Genomic DNA, 5,485 nt, shown 5'->3' with positions numbered 1-5,485 from the left:
TTAAGTTTTTGTATTTTTGAGAAATGTGTAATTCGCGCCACGCCTATCATTGGATATTGGAGCAGGTGTTCCGCTAGCGGAACGTCTAGATGTAAGAGGTTAAAGAGATGGGTGGGGCTAAAGCTTAAGAGGGTGTGAACGATGCTGAATAGGTGTAGACAAAGAAGAGCTCTCCAGTAGGTACCAAAACATTCAAAGGCCATTTTCTCAAAAGTGAGGTTACAAGTTTATCAACTTTCAAAGCAGAATTACTTCCCCATTGTTTTGCCAGAAGTTGTTTGTGTTCATGGACTCCTCAATTAGTGTCAGCTGCTTGCTGTTGTACTGTGCTTTTTGGTTCTGAGTGTACATTTATAGAGTTTTAAAGTCTCACTGTAACGAAGGCGTAATTCACCATTATTTGGGTCTCTGTGCTTTTGGTTGGATAGTGTTTTAAGTTTTTTCCTTATAATTTTACAATCTGCATCAAACCAGTTGTCATCTGTGGTCTTTTTTTTTATCAATTTCAGTTGTGCTTCTTTTGCTGTTTGCCTGAATATATAGTTGATGTTTTTATGGTGAGATTGATGCCTTCTTTACTGTGAGTGAATGTGGTGTCCAGAAAGTTATCTAAGAGCGTTTGGATATTTTGGTTACCGGTTGCGTTCAAATCAAATCAAATTTTATTTGTCACATACACATGGTTAGCAGGTGTTAATGCAAGTGTAGCGAAATGCTTGTGCTTCTAGTTCCTAGTTCCGACCATGCAGTAATATCTAACAAGTAATCTACCAATTCCACAACAACTACCTTTTACACACAAGTGTAAAGGAATGAATACGAATATGTACATAAAAATATATAAATGAGTGATGGCCGAACGGCATAGGCAAGATGTAATAGATGGTATGGAGTACAGTATATACATATGAGATGAGTATTGTAGGGTATGAAAACATATAAAGCAGCATTGTTTAAGGTGGCTAGTGATACATTACATCAGGATGGCAAGATGCAGTAGTAGGTATAGAGTACAGTATATACATATGAGATGAGTAATGTAGGTTATGAAAACATTATATAAAGTGGCATTGTTTAAAGTGGCTAGTGATACATCAAGACGGCAAGATGCAGTACATGGTATGGCGTACAGTATATACATATGAGATGAATAATGTAGGTTATGTAAACATTATCTAATATAAATAATATAAAGTGGCAAGTGATAAACTGATTACATCAATTTTCCCATTATTAAAGTGGCTTGAGTTGAGTCAGTATGTTGGCAGCAGCCACTCAATGTTAGTGATGGCTGTTTAACAGTCTGATGGCCTTGAGATAGAAGCTGTTTTTCAGTCTCTCGGTTCCAGCTTTGATGCACCTGTACTGACCTCGCCTTCTGGATGTTAGCGGGGTGAACAGGCAGTGGCTCGGGTGGTTGCTGTCCTTGATGATCTTTTTGGCCTCCCTGTGACATCGGGTGGTGTAGGTGTCCTGGAGGGCAGGTAGTTTGCACCCGGTGATGCGTTGTGCAGACCTCACTACCCTCTGGAGAGCCTTCCGGTTATGGGCGAAGCAGCTGCCGTACCAGGCGGTGATACAGCCCGAAAGGATGCTCTCGATTGTGCATCTGTAAATGTTTGTGAATGTTTTTGGTGACAAGCCAAATTTCTTCAGCCTCCTGAGATTGAAGAGGCGCTGCTGCGCCTTCTTCACCACGCTGTCTGTGTGGGTGGACCATTTCAGTTCGTCCATGATGTGTACGCCGAGGAACTTAAAACTCTCCACCCTCTCCACTACTGTCCCGTCAATGTAGATAGGGGGCTGCTCCCTCTGCTGTTTCCTGAAGTCCACGATCATCTCTTTTGTTTTGTTGAGATTGAGTGCGAGGTTATATTCCTGACACCACACTCCGAGGGCCCTCAACTCCTCCCTGTAGGCCGTCTCGTCGTTGTTGGTAATCAAGCCTACCACTGTAGTGTCGTCTGAAAACTTGATGATTGAGTTGGATGTGTGCATGGTATTCTTCTGTGCTGTTTGGGGCCATCTGTATGAATTCCTGATGTTGTACAGCTTACTGGGCTGTGAATGTGTGGTTGTTTCCATGTCTGTTCTTTTTGAGGAACTGTCACGACTTCCGCCAAACTCGGTGCCTCTCCTTGTTCGGGCGGTGCTTGGCGGTTGACATCGCCGATCTTCTAGCATTCGCCGATCCACTTTTCATTTTCCATTGGTTTTGTCTTTGTTTCTCACACACCTGGTTTTCATTTCCCAATTACTGGTCATGTATTTAACCCTCTGTTTATTTAACCCCATGTCTTTGTGTGTGATTGTTTATTGTTGAGGTGGGTACGTTTCCGGCAGTTTTTTTCCAGGTGCTGTTTTCACCCGTGTTTTGTGGCAACCGTTATTGTTCGCACATTGGTATTGTTACTTTGTGCTGTTTTCTCAAGTAAAGTGCGTTGTTCACTCATCTCTGCTCTCCTGCGCCTGACTTCATGCACCAGCTACACCCACCACCTGACAGAATCACACACCCCAGTCGTCATGGAGTCAGCAGGAGCAGGTACCCCTGTTATTGGGGTCGAGGAGCGTGTCCAGGAGCAAGCGGCAATGCTCCATCATCTCGGCGCCACCATGGATCGTGTCCTACAGACTATGGATCGCTGGGAGAGAAAAGGAGGTCCTCCAGCACCTCCGCCAGTGCAACCAAGGTCTCCACTACTTGCCCCTCTTTCACCCGGTCCCAGTGGGATTTGTCTGGCCCTCCCTAGGGAGTATTATGGGACGGCTGCACAATGTCAGGGTTTCCTATTACAACTAGAGCTCTACCTAGCAACCGTTCACCCGGAGCCTTCGGACCGAGAGAGGATGTCCTCCCTTGTCTCATGCCTCTCAGGGAGAGCCCTGGAGTGGGCCAACGCCGTGTGGGGAGAAGGAGATGCGGCACTGGACCACTTCGTACATCTGAGGAAGGGGACGAGGAGCGCCCAGGAGTTTGCTCTGGACTTGCGCTGGCGTGGGATGGAACGATAGGGCCCTGATCGATCACTATCATTGCAGTTTGCGCGAGGACGTCCGTCGGGAGTTGGCCTGCAGGGACACCACCCTCACTTTCGATCAGCTGGTGGACCTGTCCATTCGGTTGGATAACCTGCTGCCTACCCGCGGACGTCCAGATCGGGATCTGTCGGTTCCATCCCCCAGCCCCACCGCTCCGACGCCCATGGAGCTGGGAGGTGCTGCGCTTAGGGAGACCGGAGGAGGTTCTGTTTCCTGCACCATTTGTGGCCGCAGAGGGTACACTGCTGGTCGGTGCTGGGGAGGTTCCTCTTGGAGTCGAGGCAGCAGGCAGGGCACTCTCGCGTCACCCCAGGTGTGCCGGCACCATGCTCAATGCTCACCCAGAGCTCTCTGTTGCCCACATGTTTTTGAACGTTACTTTTCCTGAGTTTTCCCCGCATTCCCAGCATAAGGCGCTCATCAATTCCCGTGCTGGCCCATCCGGATCCTTCTTTGGCATTCATAGTGGAGGTAGACGTGTCCGAGGCTGGGATAAGAGCCGTGCTCTCTCAGCGCTCAGTCACGCCACCGAAGCTCCACCCCTGTGCTTTCTTCTCGAAGAAACTCAGCCCAGCGGAGCGGAACTATGATGTGGGGGACCGGGAGCTGTTGGCTGTGGTTAAAGCTTTGAAGGCGTGCAGACATTGGCTTGAGGGGGCTAAACACCCTTTTCTCACCTGGACTGACCACTGCAACCTGGAGTACATCCGGGCAGTGAGGAGAGTGAATCCTCGTCAGGCAAGGTTGGCCATGTTTTTTACCCGTTTTGTGTTTACATTTTGGGAACCTGGTCTGTAGGACAGTGTAAAGGCAGACGCATTGTCCTGGCTGTATGATACAGAGGATCATACTCCCATACTCCCGGCCTCCAGCCTGGTAGCGCCGGTCGTGTAGGAGCTGAACGCAGACATTGAGCAGGCGTTACGTACAGAGCCCGCTCCCCTCCAGTGTCCAGCTGGGCGTCTGTACGTTCCGTCTGATCTATTGGGCCCACGCGTCACCCTCCTCTGGTCATCCTGGTATCGGTCGGACAGTGCGCTGTCTTAGTGGGAAGTACTGGTGGCCCACTTTGGCTAAGGACGTGAGGGTTTATGTTTCCTCCTGCTTGGTGTGCGCCCAGTGCAAGGCTCCTAGGCACCTGCCCAGAGGTAAGTTACAACCCTTACCCGTTCGCACCCATTGGTAGATTTCCTGATCGATCTTCCTCCGTCACGTGTGCGCGTTTAGTGCAGTTTAGTGCAGATGTATTGGAGGAGCTGTTTAATCTCACTCAATCCTACAGGGTTGTCCTGTCCTCCGACGACCTCTGCGTAGCTGTGCTGGTCCTGCTGTTGGGCCCTGTGGAGTGGAGGGGGGCCAGGTCTGGGCCGGGGGGCTTCCTCTCTGGTCTGGTAGAGGTGGTGGTCTGGGGTAGTAGGCTGGGTGGGGCCTTGAGGGTGCTTGTGGGTCTTTGGTGGTGCAGTGGTCTCTGGGTGGTCCTCTGTCCAGTTTGGCATGGGGTGTTTGTCTACCAAGTCCTTTAGAGACTTGGCAAACATCCCTACTGTCTGCTTCCTCAGGTGGGAGTGGTTGTGCAGATGCTCTGGGGTGATGAGCAACGTGCACGTTTGGGAGTAGGCTACACCCCCCCCTCTCTCTCTCTCTCTCTCCCTCTCTCTCTCTCTCTCTCTCTCTCATATTAAGTGGGAGAAAAGTTTCAGTAGCATCTGACTCAGCTGGAGACACAACGAAATGCAATATTTGACTGCACATCCTCCCCCCAGCTCAATAATTAGACCAATAGAGAGCAAAGTTCACCGGTGCTCCTTGACATCCCTGCGGTGAGATGGTATAATTGGCTAGTGAAAGAGTGAAACTTGCCCAGGGTATGACATGTGTATGACATGAGTGTGCACAATAGCAGTGGAGGAAGTAGCCGGCCAACTTGAACACAAAATTATAAGTCAAATTCTATGCTGGAGCAATTAGTGAGAAGAACTTGAGGGGATTTGGAGCTGTTGGCCCTACGAAGGCATAAAGCATCGCGCTGATGTGTCCACCCCTGACACTGAATGGATTGGTTCTGGTAGTGTGGGCAGATAGGAAGAAGGGAGGATTATTATTGTTTTTAAACATGTGCATGCTTTTTCCTCAGACAAAACAAAAACTGATTCAAAAGGGGTGTGGCAGAGTTTTAACTGTTCCGCGAGGGACTCAAGTAGGATACGGAAGACTATCCTCGGTGAAAGGTGGCTATCGAGGAGGGGAAGACACTGTTCCGTTCGCCTACATACAAATTGACATTTCCTCGACCACTCATCGGTTTCCGGGTAACAGAGAAGTGAAGACAGAGGAGAGAGTTGCCCTAATGAGAAAAGGCCAGAGAGATGGGGGTGGAAGAGGAGAGAGTGGCCTACCTTGCAGACACAGGGCAGCTGGCAGGGGTCCTTGTTTAGGCTTCCAT

Source organism: Salmo salar, chromosome ssa15 (genome assembly GCF_905237065.1).
Source record: "Salmo salar chromosome ssa15, Ssal_v3.1, whole genome shotgun sequence".
Taxonomy (NCBI): Eukaryota; Metazoa; Chordata; class Actinopteri; order Salmoniformes; family Salmonidae; genus Salmo; species Salmo salar.
This window is presented reverse-complemented; position numbering follows the sequence as displayed.